The sequence below is a fragment of the Miniopterus natalensis genome, chromosome 14 (genome assembly GCF_054644295.1).
Source record: "Miniopterus natalensis isolate mMinNat1 chromosome 14, mMinNat1.hap1, whole genome shotgun sequence".
Taxonomy (NCBI): Eukaryota; Metazoa; Chordata; class Mammalia; order Chiroptera; family Miniopteridae; genus Miniopterus; species Miniopterus natalensis.
Window position 1 is genome coordinate 29699485 of NC_142094.1, and position 15302 is coordinate 29714786.

General features: G+C 40.8%; 1 protein-coding gene across 1 annotated transcript in view; it reads left to right on the forward strand.

Moving 5' to 3' along the window:
- Positions 1-15302, forward strand: part of FAM13C (family with sequence similarity 13 member C) — a 108564-nt gene that overhangs the window by 26052 nt on the left and 67210 nt on the right. The window lies entirely within an intron of this gene.

Here is a 15302-nt window from a genome sequence, read left to right on the forward strand (position 1 = left end):
TTTTCTTAAGTATGTTTTTATTGATTTTAGAGAGAGAGAAGGGGAAGGATGGAAAGATAGAAAAACTGATGCAAGAGAAACATGGATCGGCTGCCTTCTGCATGCCCGCTACTGGCGATCGAGCCTGCAACCCTGGGCATGTGCCTGGACTGGGAATCGAACCAGTGACCTCTTGGTTCAGGGGTCAGTGCTCAACCACTGAGCCATGCTGGCTGGGCCGTGTTGTCATTCTGTTTGTACTTTTGTACTTGGATCCCAGGAAGGCCCCTAGGCTACCCATCTGTGAAATGGTGGATGAGAGTACCCCTCCTCCCATAAGTTGTCCCAACGATTAAATGAGATATCCTTGCAAAGTATTTGCTGTAATACCTGGAACTTAGTAAGAGCTCAAAACATATTAGAATATTAGCTCATTAGTATGGTTATTTTATCCTAATATATTGTCATAATGTTGAGAATGAAAAATTCCTATCCTAGGAAAAAAACTGATTATTCTGTGACCATGGTTACCAGTATCCATCAGAACCTGTTTTATACCTGTTTAAGTTGATCAATAGCAGCAATCATCCATGCTTCGGTAAGCTAACCTGTCGGTGGCACAGTACGCACAGTCTTAAAGCCAGACAGTCAGCAGCAGCGTAACTCTAGTGCTCACGCTCTGCAAGTCAGCCAGTCAACCACATTCTCACTCCAGCTCCGCTTCTGCACCCGTAGGTCAGCTGATGCCCAAACATTCCAGCTTCTGGAGCCTCCCAGGCCCTGAACTTGAAGAGCCTCCAAACCCAATAGAAGATAACGTCTTTCTGCTTTGCTTGGGGAGAATGTCCGTTAAAGTGCAGCTCTCCCTTGCTTATCAAGCAATAAATTCAGCTCTTTGTTCAGATATTGAGTGGGCATCTCTTCCTTCAATGGTGGAAATATGTATAAAGTGCTATAGGATCACAGAGATAGGGCTGTATGGAAGAATTCACATGAGAGGTGATTTTTGGTTCAAGTTGTGCAATGGGAGTTTTAATTTAAGTAGAGTAAAATTGCAGTGCAGGGACAGACAGATCTTCTGAGGGAACATACTGTGAGTGAAGACATGAGTGATAATGGCAGTTGAAGGGCTGCCACCTAATTTGTCATCCCTGAACTGTAGGGTGTGCAGAGGGTGAGGTGATGGAAACTAGACTGGAACAGTTTGTAGGGCTGGATTGTAAGGGCCTTGGATTCTATCCCAGGGAGTTTTCCTGTTTTGGTGCTTCTCAAACATTTCTTGAAGTTTCTAGTCTTAACTGCAAAGGCAACTGAACTTTTACCATAAGAGGGAGTTTCTTTGATATCTCTGTATAGGGGATATTTGTCATTCCATTTTGGCTGCCCAGCATCTGAACTTAGTTGTTGTGCTTGGAGAATTTCCCACAGGAGGGAAAAAAGCAGAATCTTTTTATTTCCACTGTACAAGCTGAAATGCCAACTTTTTCAGCCTTCCTTTCAGCCAGGACAGGGCCACAACCTGGGGTGGGAGTGGATACAGAACGAGAGGAGGAATGGGTTGTTTGTGGTGGTGGTGGTGGTGGTGGCCGCTGTGCATGGTATAATTGACGCAAACTGCATAACCTATGGCTTTCCATCAATCCTAAAATTCACCTATTCCCAGCATCTTAATATTGCTGAAATCAGGGTGCTATTTACAATCAATGTTGTGATAGAGTTTGATAAGCAGCATTATCTAATTTTTTCCTTGAGAAGTAAAATAGTAAGATGCAGAATGTTCAGTGATGGTAGAAGTATCCATGTTGGATCAGTTCTGAGCATAACTTTAGCCTCTGGTTCTCTAGAGCTTTGGGTTATTTTGTAAGCTTCCCGGTAAATTCATGCTTTTCTTAATTTTTTAAAATTATTTGAAACTTAAAATCCTGACTGGTATAAACATGTCATCTTAAAAAGCCTTTAGAATGATGTAGTTTATTAATATATTTGTTTTAATGGAAACCAATCCCCCCCCCACACACACATCTTCACTTAAATTTGATGTATCAGGAAACTATGCCATGTTAATAACTGATCATTCAACACATTTTTATTGAGAAACTCTATGTGATATTATGGAGCATGAGTCCAGTGCAGGCCTGGCCCTCATGGACCATTTATTCCAATATGTATTTTGTGGGCTTGCATGTCCCTGGCACCAGGACCTAATGCCTGCCATTCCTACCCTGGGGACTTGAGCCCAGGGTAAGAAGCACAGTGCAGGCAACTGGGAGCTGGTAGGTATTTTAACTTTCTGATTTGCAGAACACTTCTTATGGGCTTTCTTCAGTTATTCTCATAATCATTCATTTGGTATAATCCTGTCTTGAAGTTCTATGGAAACTAATTTGGAGCAGGGAGCGGTGGCATTTGGGTTTGAGACGCCAGTTATCTCTCGAGCTCCAGATGCTTATGCATTCATGTGTTCCGAGTAGTAAGCTCTTTCTACATCCCATGTAATTATCGGGTTTCCAAATTAAAAACTTCCTCAGCATGAGTGGTGCTACAATTAGTATTTGGATCTAATAGGTCCTTCTAAGACTTTTTCCATGTCGACATAAAAACTTTTTCATGGATTGTCTTTACTTGGAATATGCAATTCAGTTCACGTGTGTCAGTTGATCTTATTGTGTAGAAGGAATCATCCTTTTTAGAGACCCCCTTTGAAGCAAAAAGTTTACATATTTTACTTGTGGCTGAAGAGTCTGATAAAAGACTTAGAGGTAAACAGTCCCAATCACTGTAAAATAGGAAATTAGACGTAGAGGTTGTTCTTATGGATTTTGATAAGAGAAGGCGTGACCTCTGGAGAGGGTCCTGGTTTGTGTTAACATTGTGGATAAAGACCTTTCAGGAAGGAGCTACTATTTGCACCTTTGTGGGATCCTCCAAAGTCTAGTATCTGGGGTATTATCAAGGGCACCTAACATCAAAAACTTGGCTGTAACTACTGTTAAAATAAACGAGACGCCATAAAGTAAATGAATGTTAGGCATTCAGAAGATACCATTATTATTATTTAGATATATCTTTTATTGATTTCAGAGAGAGGAAGGGAGAGGGAGAGAGAGAAACATCAATGATGAGAGAGTCACTGATCAGCTGCCTCCTCACACCCCCGACTGGGGATCAAGTCGGCAGCCGGGGCCTGTGCCCTGACGGGGAATGGAACTGCGGTCTCCTGGATCCTAGGCCGATGCTCAACCGCTGAGCCACGCCCGGCTGAGCCCATTATTTTTTATATGTCTATTCTCTTTAAATATCTTAGAATAATTTTCTTGCTAAGATTTACTTTCTTACTGCTGTTAATTTAATTTTAATCTGAGATAGTGCGGTATGTATTTTATTTTCACCTCAATTTATTTCAATTCCAGTTATAAAATGCTTTTTAAAATGAGTTTCTGTGAAATCAAAATTTATCTAGGCATTTCTAGTTTCTGAGGTATTTTCCCTCCTTCCACTGCCTTCCATAACCTCCCTCAAAAGAAAACCAAAACCAAAAGCAGAGCCATGTATTTTGATGATGGGAGAGATCAGATGCTTCTACAAAGTCTTTTTAAAAGGAGAACGTTGGAATGACGAGTCTCCCGCATGTTAACCATTCCTCTTGGTGAGGACACTCAGACTTTCCTCAAAGTCCTCCATGACTGGTTCAACAGAATGAATGGCACATGTCCCTTGTTAATACAAGAATGTGTTTACAGCCCAGTGCTGGAAGCTGTGAAACACCCTTGTCTAAAATGCTGTGTTTTTTCAGCACTTGGATGGAGTTTCCTATTCCACGGGCAGACCTCAAGCTTTCATTTGTTCAGAATTTGTAAGAAAAGTTCTGGGTTGAATTGTACATGACCATCTATAAAGAATTGTTAGACATCATAATAATGTAGAGAGGAGAAGCACTTAAAGCTCTCATCCTTTCCAGGTACTTAGATGCCCTCATTTAAGAAACACCCTCGATAAGTTATGCTAATGGATGGGAAAGTGGTTCGAAAAGTTTACGTACTGCAAATGCAAGTTGCTCTTGGTATTTGGCTATTTCTGGTGAAGTCAGTCAAACAGCTGTTTAAGGCCCTTCCTTAGGCCAAACTCTCTTAGCCTCATTCCAGTTACAGAAATGAGCATGCAATCAAGAGAAACTGGCATTTCGGTTAAAATATTTTGTGGCTCCTACTTTCCAGAAATTTAAACTGGCATTTTCCTTAAATTATTCCCAATCTTTAGAGTTGTTTTTTGTTTGTTTGTTTTTTATGCTGTGGAAGTGTGTGTGGGGGGGTGGAGGGGCGGGGTTATGTTTCTCAAATCCGCAAAAGACTGCTCCTTATCAACAGGCACCGGTGCTCAGTGGGCAAGTTATGACTGACTGAATCAACAGATACAGGGTGTCCCCCAAAAAGTGTACACACTTTAACAGCTGATAGCTCAGTTTAAAAAGTGAAATGTATTTTAATCAACACTACCTTTATAATTATTCAGAATGTGTGTATACAGTTTTGGGGGAAACCCTATAGTTTGTAAGGTGCTGAAGCACTTTGAGAAATTTAAAAAATGCAAGGCAAAGACATCCTCCTTTGATGTGCTCACATTTTAACTTAGGGGACTTAAGCCAAGCACACAGATTCTGTCTATAGTGCAAAACAAGACCATATGGGATTAAACACACTGAGAATGAGAGGAGAGTCCAGAGGAGAGAGACAGGACTGTTTTTTGTGGCCTCAAGTCATCAGAGGAGATGAGATTTGAGGGGGACCACCCAGGACCTATGGGATATGGTATGGACTGCATGTTTGCATTCCCCCAAAATCATATGTTGAAACCATAATTCCCAATGCGATGGGATTTGGAGATGGGGCCCTTTGGGAGATGGGTTAGTGCCCTAAGAAGAAGATCCACGAGAGAGCTTGCGTCCTGTCTCTGTGTCATATGGCAAGACGGCTACATCTGCAAGCCAGGATGAAGGCCCTCACTGGGAATGGAGTTGGCTGGCCCTTGATCTTGGACTTCCCAGCGACCAGAACTGTGAGAAATACATTTCTGTTGTTTAAGCCACCCAGTCCATGGTATTTGTGTTATAGCAGCCTGAACTAAGATAGGATATAAATGAAATGAGAGTAAGGCAGGCATTCCTGGAATGAGGAAACTGCACTGGAATGAGGTCAGAGCGCAAAGGGATCCCCTCAGAAGACATTTTGCATCCCGTGGTGCTCTTAGTCTTATGCATTCAGTCATCCATTATTATTATAGAAGGTTGGATATGGGGAGGAATCTGTGTTGACTTAGCAAAAACCTTGAACTTTCTTCTTTTTGTCATTTTCCTGAGTGAAAATGTCTTGCTTGTCATTATAGTCCCACAGCTAGAACTGTCCCTGGCACTGTAGAAACTATTCAGGAAATATTGTAATAAATTGCTACCAAGGAACCACAGAGTTTGTTAATAACTAGAATTGGAAGGCCCCCTCTGCCCCACTGCTCATTGAGCGTGGAGCTTCCTCAGAGACTGAGGATCCCTAATTCTCCTTGAGCCTTACGTTAGTGGAGAAGCTCCAGGAGCTGGGATAATTGTTGTGATGGTAATTTTGGATTTTTCTCATGACTGCCTTGGGAATAGAAGAGTAATTTGATGCTTGCTAAACTAAATAAAATAAACAAGGGAACTCATGAAATGAAACATTGAGGGATATCTGAAAGCAAAGAATAACAGTTTAGTAATTTCAGAAAATAACACGGTAGAGCTTCCGTAGCAACAGGCTGTTCATTTTCTCAGTGAAAAGGGTAATAGAAGGTGGGTTGTTGTTTTTCCTGGGAAGGTGATGCTCAATAGTAAATGGTATTTAAAGGGAGATGATTTAAATATACATAAATATTTAATTTATATTAAAATCACAGAAATGAACACTTCTGATTCTTAAAATTATAGTAATCTTTTAGAAGTCAAAATAAGTCCCTAGTTTCTATAATAAGCTTGACAGTCCATTTAGCTGAGAAGGGAGTACAGACTTGATGAAGCTGTGCCTTTCCTTCATGCCTCTGCTCTGGATATGACCAAGTACTAGTAGGAACGCTTAAGCTTGTGTTGCCATATTTATTGGTGCTGACTCTCTGCTCCAATTATCCCATTTGGTCATGATTTTTGACTCCTTGCTGAAAATTATATATCTTTTTAATTTTGTTTAGTATTTTTATTTTTTTATTGAATTTATTGGGATGACATTGGTTAGTAAACTTAGGTTTTAGGTGTACAATTCTATAATACATTATCTGTATATTGTATTGTGTGTTCACCACCCAAGTCAAGTCTCTTTCCATCACCATTTAGCCCCCCTTCTTCTGCCTTCCCCCACACCTCATTTCCTCTGGTAATCACCACACTGTTGTCTATGAAGTTTTTGGGTTTTTTTGTTTTGTTTTGTTTTGTTTTTGCTTAATCCCTTAACTGTTTTATATAAAGAAAATTATATATCTTTATTAAAATTTAACATAAGGAGACTGGAAGAAACAGTGGCGCCTATTTTAAAGAACACTATAGCATCTTCAGACAGAAGTCATATAGTTGAGTGCATTTATACAATATTTAATGTTCCTTTTATTGTTTACCCTAAGTTAAAATACTTTAGCATTCCATTCATTAATACAATGGGGTCAGGTAATAGCTTCCTCTTTGCATTTTCTTCCCATCTCTCTTTTGTGGTCTTCTTTACAATCTCCTTTTTATCTGCCTGTCTCTTAAACGTTTTTAAAATGAAGTATTCTTATTTTAAATTATACAAGCAATACAGACTCATTGAACAATTCAAGCAATAGAGTAGTTTATAAATTAATGTGTCCTGCAAAAAATAAGTACACAATTGCACACTCACGCACATACACATATTTGTTCTTCCCTTTCACCCCTCCACATGGACTTTAGTAAAATAGTATATAGTATATAGTATATATACTATTTTGCAGCTTGATTTTTAAGTTAATAATATATTATCAGTCCGTAAATATCAGCATTTCTCAGAGTTCTCTTCCAGGTTTTCTCTTCTTTCTCTGCTTCCTCTGAATGGTGTTATACCACTTGTAGTCATCTTCATGCTCATTCCCAAATATTCCCAGCCCCGGTCTGTCTCTGGGTCTCCAGCTCATCTATTTATCATTGCCTACTTGGATGCCTCATGGGCACTAATACCCAACTCTCCCCTAACATTCCTTCTCTTCCTTTCTCCATCTCAGGGAGCAGCCATATATATGTATATATTGATATCCAGAGAGAGAGGAAGGGAGAGAGAGAAACATCAATGTGAGAGTGAAACTGCATAATGCTATCAGGGATCAAGCCCAAAACCCAGGCATGTGCCCTAACCAGGAATCGAACCAGCAACCTTTTGATACATAGGACAATGCCCAACCAACTGAGCCACCCCGGCCAGGGCAGGGAGCATTTTCCCATTTCATCCCATTTTCCAAGCTAGAGTTGGCATCATCTTCAGTCCTTTTTTTCTCATTCAACCACATCCTGTCAATCACCAGGCCTATTGTTTCTACCTCTTTAATATCTCTTAAACCAATCAGTTTTTCTCCATTGTGGCACCTCTGTAATGCCAAGCACCTCTTGCTTGGGGTGCTCTAATTATCTAACTGCCCTCCCTCCTTTCACTTTCCCTCCTCACCTTCTAATATATTTGCTTCCCAGGCCTAGGTGATTTTACTCTTGTGCAAATCTAAACATGTCTTACTTATAATATTCAGTGACGCCATTGCCTTTGGAATAACGCCAGATCAGGTTCATGAGATCTGGCCTCTGCCTGTGCCTGGCCTGCCTCACTGGTCACCATCCCCAGCTATGTTTGACTCTAACCCCGAACACAGTCGGCCACTTGAGTCCCTTGAGCATGCCATGCTCTCACACACACACCTTTGCCTCGGTACATTCCGTCTCCTCATCTCCCTGCTTCACCCTTTAGGCCGCTTGGATGCTTCTCCCACAAACTGAGTTGGGCATCGTTCCTGTATGTTCCCAGAGCGTCTCACCCTTAACTTTCTCCTGTTGTAGCATTGAGCATACTGCACCGTAATTGCCTGGGTTAGGCTTGTGTGTCCCTCCCCTCACTAGCACCACCACCATTCCCCTACCAGAGTGTGAGCTCCCTGAGGGCAGGAACTAGGAAGAGCATCGAGTGTAGCACCTGTTAGGAACCACATGTTTGAACAACAATGAATGTAGTCTGAAACCCATAAAGCTGAAGAGATGGCCTGTTCCAGAATCCCCAGTGTTAAAATGGTTAAGTCAGAAGCTCCACATGCTTTGAGGGATCAGGCTGGTTCCAAGGTCAGGGTAAACACTTTTCAGGGCCTGGGCATGGCCGTTTGGGATACCAGTGCTTTAGGGAGTAGAGCGAAGGGATCATGACCAGAATCTGCTTGCCTTCTGCTTTCCTTTAAGCTTTGTCCTGTTTGGGGTCTTCTGTAGACTCAGTGACACATTACAATTGGAGTGAGTTAGAGAGTTGGAGGCTTGTACATGTCCTCAGTCCTCAGTGGTGCAGAAGCAGAAATGTGAGAATTCTTGGAGTGAGGGAATTAGATTTTGCATAGTCACAACACCCAGGGCGGCTAATCTTGCCTGTCTCACAGCTGGTTAATCCTTCCACTCCCCACCTGCCTCCAACCCCAGTTTGTGCAAGCTCATTAAAGGAAGACCTCCCTTTCTTTGTGAGTTCTCTCACTTCAGAGTGTCCGTGTCCTTTATCCAGTGCTATAGAGGAGAAAAAAGAAATACCATTGAGAACCCACATGCCTTGTGACTCTTTTATATTCTATTGTATGTGCTAATGACCGCCCACCCCAGCTGTTATATTTTGTTAAATGTGACTGTGCTCATGCTGATTTGCACAGGATACTTCTCAGCTCTATTGTGATAAAGTTAATTTGTATATCGGGACCCAGCAAATGGAGGCTGCCCCAGTGGCCCAGCCCACATCACCAATCTAAACCAAAGTCAGCCTGCATTTACTGGAAACACCTGTCAAGGATATTCAGCATACACCAGTCGTGGCCCCCCAGCTCAGCTCTAGCTGGTTTGCCGCACCATAGCCCAGGACCTGCGGCTTTATAAGGAGATCCCGGCCGCCCAGCCAATCACGCCCTGCTGCCGTGTTGCCACTTCTAAATAAAACTCGCTCTTGCCCAACATCCCTCGGGAAGGGTGCCTCACTGCTGGCGAGGCCCGTACTCCCCCAATCCATGGATTGTTTTCCCGTGAATAAAGGACATCAAACTCGTTACTAAATTGTTTGGTTTTGTCACTTGACCGTTTGGCAATGAGATGGGACCCAGGGACAGCTGCTGAAGATTCCAGGACGGCTCCTGGATGCAGGTGAAGGTCCCCTTGGAGCCTTTTGGTTTGCTGCCTCCTGGGCCGCCCTCCGGAATCTCCGGTAAGCTGCTCTTGGATGGAGCTCCGTTTATTTTTCATTCTGAGCTCCTCGAGTTTGTTTGTTCTAATCCTTCCGGGTGGAAAATTGGGGTGTGAGAGACTCCAGAAATCCTAGAATCTCTCTCCCTGGGAAGAGCACTCCACCTTTGCTAGGCTCTGTACTTCCCCCAATCCATGGATTGTATTCCCTTTAATAAAGGACATCAAGCTCATTACTAAATTTTTAGTTTTATCATTTGACAGTAGTAAATTTGGGATGTTGAAACAGTGCAGAGAACTCTGAATTTGGGTTTTAAAGTTTAGAATTAGGATCTGGGTTCTCTAGCTCACTCGCATGATGCAGTGTGGTCTTATTTTATGTAATTTTGAATTAAATATTGAATATAAAGTAAGTTTCTCAATGCAAACAATTTGAATTCATGCAGTGCTTCCCCCAAACTTAACAAGATTTGCATAATTTCTAAGCCCTTCGGGCCTACTGAATAATAAGCTGTGTTTATTTTATTGAAATATTTCCACTTTCGCTAGTGAACAGAAATACCCAATATCTTCTGTCATGGGAATAGTCTTAAATTACATAAATCTCAGTCAGATTTTGCAGGGTCTTCAGGAAGGCATCTCTTGCATAAAAAACAGTCTGTTTGGCCTGGGTAAGTCATCTCTCTTGTCTTCACTTGTTTGTTCTCACTGGGGAAAACTGGTAAAGAGTAAAACCCACCGGGTAGTTTTAGATGAAGAAATGTAGGTTTAAAAAAGTGCCTAGTTTAGTGGTTGGTGTTGATCAGGCAGTTAGTAAATGTTATTCGGTTTGGAAAGTGGAAAAGATAGACAACATAATTTGAATGTCTGTTTTCTACTAGGAGTGCTGCAACTGTAAGCACTAAACTGGGGGATATCTCTGCATTACAGATATGGAAATAGGATCGGGGAGATCCTATTTTGTGGATCTGTGTGGGTTTTGAACCAATGCCAGTCTTCCTCCATAATTTATTTTATTTCTGTGTTGAAATAGTGACTAAGGTAGGCAGACATTATTTAAAAAATAGGCCTGAAGAAAGTTTTCTTGGTTTCCTGTTTCTTAAAGGGCCAGAACATTTTAAATACAGGCATTACTCGTTATATTGTGTTTGGCTTTATTGCACTTCACAGATGTTGTGTTTTTTTGCAAATTGAAGGCAGGACCCTCCAGCAGCAAATAGATTACAAATTGCTTTATTGCAATGGTCTGGAACCAAACCTGCAATATTTCAAGCTTTGCCTATAATAGTCAGGCACACAATTTTAAAAGTCAATTTAAATCAGCGTTTCCAGGGCCTCCTTTCTTCCAATTATTAAATGAAGGTAATAATCCAATAGTTATTTTAATCGGGGGTAAAGGTCTTTAAAATTCCCAAATTCAAAAGGACTTGAAGTCACTTTTACAGACATAAACAGGTTTAAGGTTAAAGGAACGCTAGAGTGATCTAGGAATAGATAGATTTATAACAACCCTTGTTTGATCTAAGCGCTGAATATATATGCTTTTCTAAACTATGGAGCTATCAGATGTATTAATCATGTAGTAATTAGAGCTCTGGGGAGAACATGCTCTCATACATGCAAGGTATTGCTATTGGCAATGGAGTGATTAGTTATAAAACCGTTTAATTAAAAATTTAAGCCAGCGGTTGAAGAAAATATTTGATCAATTTTGGAGTAGAATGGAGACGAATAAAATAAAGTGAGAAGATGGGAAAAGTTAATGTTTTGGTTGACCATGTTTTGGAAGAAAGATTTAGAGGATGCATTTTTCCTGGAGGCCCAAGGGTAACATTCTGATTTGGGCAAACTAGGGATTAGGCAGGGCCTGGGATGAGAATGGAAATTTTTCTTTCTCTGGGCCTTGCCTCCGTACACATTGGGGAACTTGTAAGGGCCTGAAGATAGTGGCCATGCTGCTGGATCAGAACTAAATTCTCAAGGTCTGCGAGAGTCAGCTGAACTTGCTGAAAGCCTAACAAGGACAAATTGTATTTCACCATTTCTGCTTAGGGGCAGCTAATGTTTCCTCACCTCAGCTGGGGCTTTGAGCCTCTCAACATAACAGCTTCTCTCCTAGCCTCTGCTTATGAATCAGAAAATAACCTAAATAAAATTTGTTTTATGGACAGCTTTCTCATGAAGTATCCCAGTGCTTAGGCGATTTGACTGCTCCTGCATATAGTAGAGAAGCAACAGATCACTGAGGCTGGGCTTTTGACATGCGGGAGCTGAGTCAAAGGGTAGAGGAGGGTGCCTGGGAGCAGGTGCCCATCCAGGCGACGCCTGGCCAGGTGGCAGGAGGTCAGGCCTGGAGGAGAGGGTCTTGGCTTCTCCTTCCCTCATTCCCCTTGGTCAGCTTGGACCTGCCATTTGATAAATTCATTAACACAGAAGTGAGCAAGCTAGAGTCTTTCCTCTTACACTTTAGCCTTTGTCAGAGTAGATTTTAAAAGTTCTTTGGGGGCAGGGATGCCTTATTCACTATATAACCCCCTTAACTATCAACATCCTTGGTATGTAGTAGGTGATTTTTTTTTTTAAGTAAAAATATCTTAATTATTTCAAGATAAACACTCTGCTTTAATGTTCTAGAATTTTTGAACTGCGTGTTACAGCAGATTCCGAACAAAGATGTAATGAAGCTTAAGTGGGCAAAGGTAATTGAATATTTTCTTTATATCTTGTCCAGATGTTGTCACCTGGGGCGGGAGCTGGGGAGAATATGTTAACTCTCAATCATCCACAAGTGCATTATGTACCATAAGGGCTTTCTTTGGCAGTCCTCCTTAACCTTGTCACTGGCCAGGTGGTGGAATCCAACTGGAATAGAGATGTGAGCTCCCCAGGAGGGTGAGTCCTGCTTTCTCATGTGTCTGTTATAAAACCAGATAAATATGGTTGAGTATTATGGCTCTCATTTTGTATTTTTTCCTTTATATCCTTATGAATAAGTGATAATTGGCAACACAATATCTTGAAAGCTACTGTTATATTAATTTAATAAGTACAGTATTCCCTTACTGTTTGCCTTCCTCCTTGGAGGGAAAGTATAAAATTATTTTTAGACCCTGGCTGGGTAGCTCAGTTGGTTAGAGCATCATCCTGATGAACTAAGGTTGTGGGTTTGATCCCTGGTCAGGGCATATGCACAGATCAACCAATGAGTGCATAACTAAGTGGAACAACAAATTGATGTTTCTCTCTCTGAAATCAATAAATAAAAATTTTAAAAAATATTTTTAAAAACTGGGGCAAATAAGGATTGTGGTTCACTACCCTATTTGCTATGAGGTTATGGTATCTTCCAAATTAGACTCTTGAAGTTGCTTTTCTTGTGTGTCTCCTTGCTAAGACTTCCCTTGTGTCACTTACAGCACCATGCTCTCTCTGCTGGGCATGGTATATAATTCCTTGATGCCAACACACACCTTTCACACTCTAGCTTTTCTCATAGCTGCCCACACCTTAAATTGATGGATGCATTTAGTGTGGCATTTTTTTTCCCTAAGAAGCCGTTACTTAATCAAACTGATGGCTTTTATAATTGGTGGAATCTTAGAATAGAGGAAAGGTAGTGGTTTAATTATCTATAGCCGTGTAACAAGTAACCCTAAAACTTAAAATAACAGTGATCATTTATTACCCCTCATGGTTTCTGTGAATCAGGAATTCACTTAGGGCGCAGTAGGGAGGTCTTGTCTCTGCTCCATACTGTCTGGGGCCTCAGCTGGAAGGTGTGTAGCCTCCAAGTTAGAATCACCTGAAGGCTCATTGATACCCAGGTGAGCTTTGCTGGGGCTCTTGGTCAACATAGGACTATTCCATGAAGAGACAATGGAGAGGAAGTGACTAAACTGAAAATCTTTATTTTTCTTATGAACAAAAGAACTTCCAAACTCATAGGAGCTTTGAAAGGAAGAACCCATTTGGCACTTTCTGAGAGAGGCTGAACTTTGGTTCTGATCTTGGAGTTTTGGGGATCAGCAGTTTGAAGGATTGATTACATACCATTTTGTCATTGGAAAGGGCTGCAGTACAATTAAGCCTATATTTTGCATCAGGTCTACTCTGTTGGTTAGTATTTAGGATGACTTATACCAAACTCTACTTCTTCCCGAACTCTCCATGCCATCTCTAAGTTTTAAATTCTAGGCGAGCAGAAGCAGCATTGTTGACAGTGCCATTTCCCCCCCAACTTGCTTGTCAGCTGTCCACAAATACTCCCATCCACCCATGCCAGGGAAATGTTCTGGTTTTTGCCGTGCTTTGAGATCTCTGACGTGAGCAGATTAGGCAGCAGCTTCTTCAGAGCCCTCCTTATTTATTTCTAAAATGAATTGTAAAATCCAGAGGAGTCCAGGAGTTTGTGGCCTCTAACCCTTCTCAACCCCTTGTAGGTTCAAAGGATTAGATAAAATAATGTCTTTGAAAATTAAGAAACAAACAACAAAAAACCCTCTACTCTTCCCTAAAAGGCTAAAGTTTTAATAAAATGGTAATTTCTTGTTAAAAGATTTCAGAGATTAAAAGGGCCATTTCTTTAGGCCTTCATGTATTGAGGCTTCTAAATATGATGTTTAAAATAGCATCATTTGTATAGAAACCTGAAATAAGCATTCCACCACAAAAATAGGCTTGCTTTTGCTGAATTCATCCTTAACACTCGTTTAAGAATATTGAGCTTCAAGGGGATTTTTATGAAAGGTATATCATCATCATCAATAGATCCTATCTACTGTATACCTCCAGCTGGCAAGATACTGAAAGAGGTTCTAATAAGGTCTTGTTCAACAACTTTGTGAGCTTGGAGCATAATCCCCATTTTACAGACAAGGAAACTGAGGGCTACTTAGCAAGTAGCAAGCAGAGCTTAATCTTGCTTGAAAACTGTTGTTTGGAGCAATGTGGCCAGTATTTGGGTAGCTGTAGAATTTTCCACAGCAGTTACTAAGTCTAGGGAATTAGTGTTTACTAATGGAACCCTTTCATGTGAAATGTCTTCTTTCCTGAAGCTGGAGCTTTAGAAAAATGGAATTAAAGAGGATTTTGGCAGGCCTCATTACTTTTTCTCAGCTCTGCACCCTCGCCCTCAATTTAGCCCTCTTATAGGAAGCATTCATACGATTTTGTTTTAGAAGCTTATGATGACTGTTTGGCAAATAGCTCCACAAATTATTCTCGTATTTTGGAAAATGACTTCTGAGATACCTGACATACTGGCGCTAGTACTGACTTCCCTCACACCCCTAATAGAGCTTGGTCTATATTGCCACCACAGTATACTGCACTGTCAGACCCAAGCTCACTGTGTCACTTGGATATTTTGACTTCATGACTACAGCCGTCTGGATTCTGAATTTCAAGCTGATTTTGGCTTTAGTACTTCATTTATTAGATAAGGGGGGCTGTTTTATCCTCAGGGAAATTTGTCAGAGGTTTGACATAGCTCAAAGACTATAGTGGTTCAGCTGCTGAACGTATATAAATCTTTTATTTTGGGTGTGTCCTGGTATTGAATCCAGATTGATTTTTAACATGGGTGTGTTTATGATATTCTCTAGAGAATTTAGCATTATGGGGTTTTTCTAAATTAATGAGTAGATTGCATCATACAATGACCAATGTAGCAATTTCTTTGGATGCAGTGCAGCTAATGGCAATAGTGTGTGTGTATATGTGTGTGTATATGTGTGTGTGTGTGTGTGTGTGTATGTGAGTGAACATTCATACATATGTTTGTTTTTGCAAAACTGATTCTATGCTATAAATATGATACTAGAAATTATATTTTCAGACCTATTCATTAAATGTGCTTTTATAATGTAATTTTTAATGTAAAATTTGTATGGTA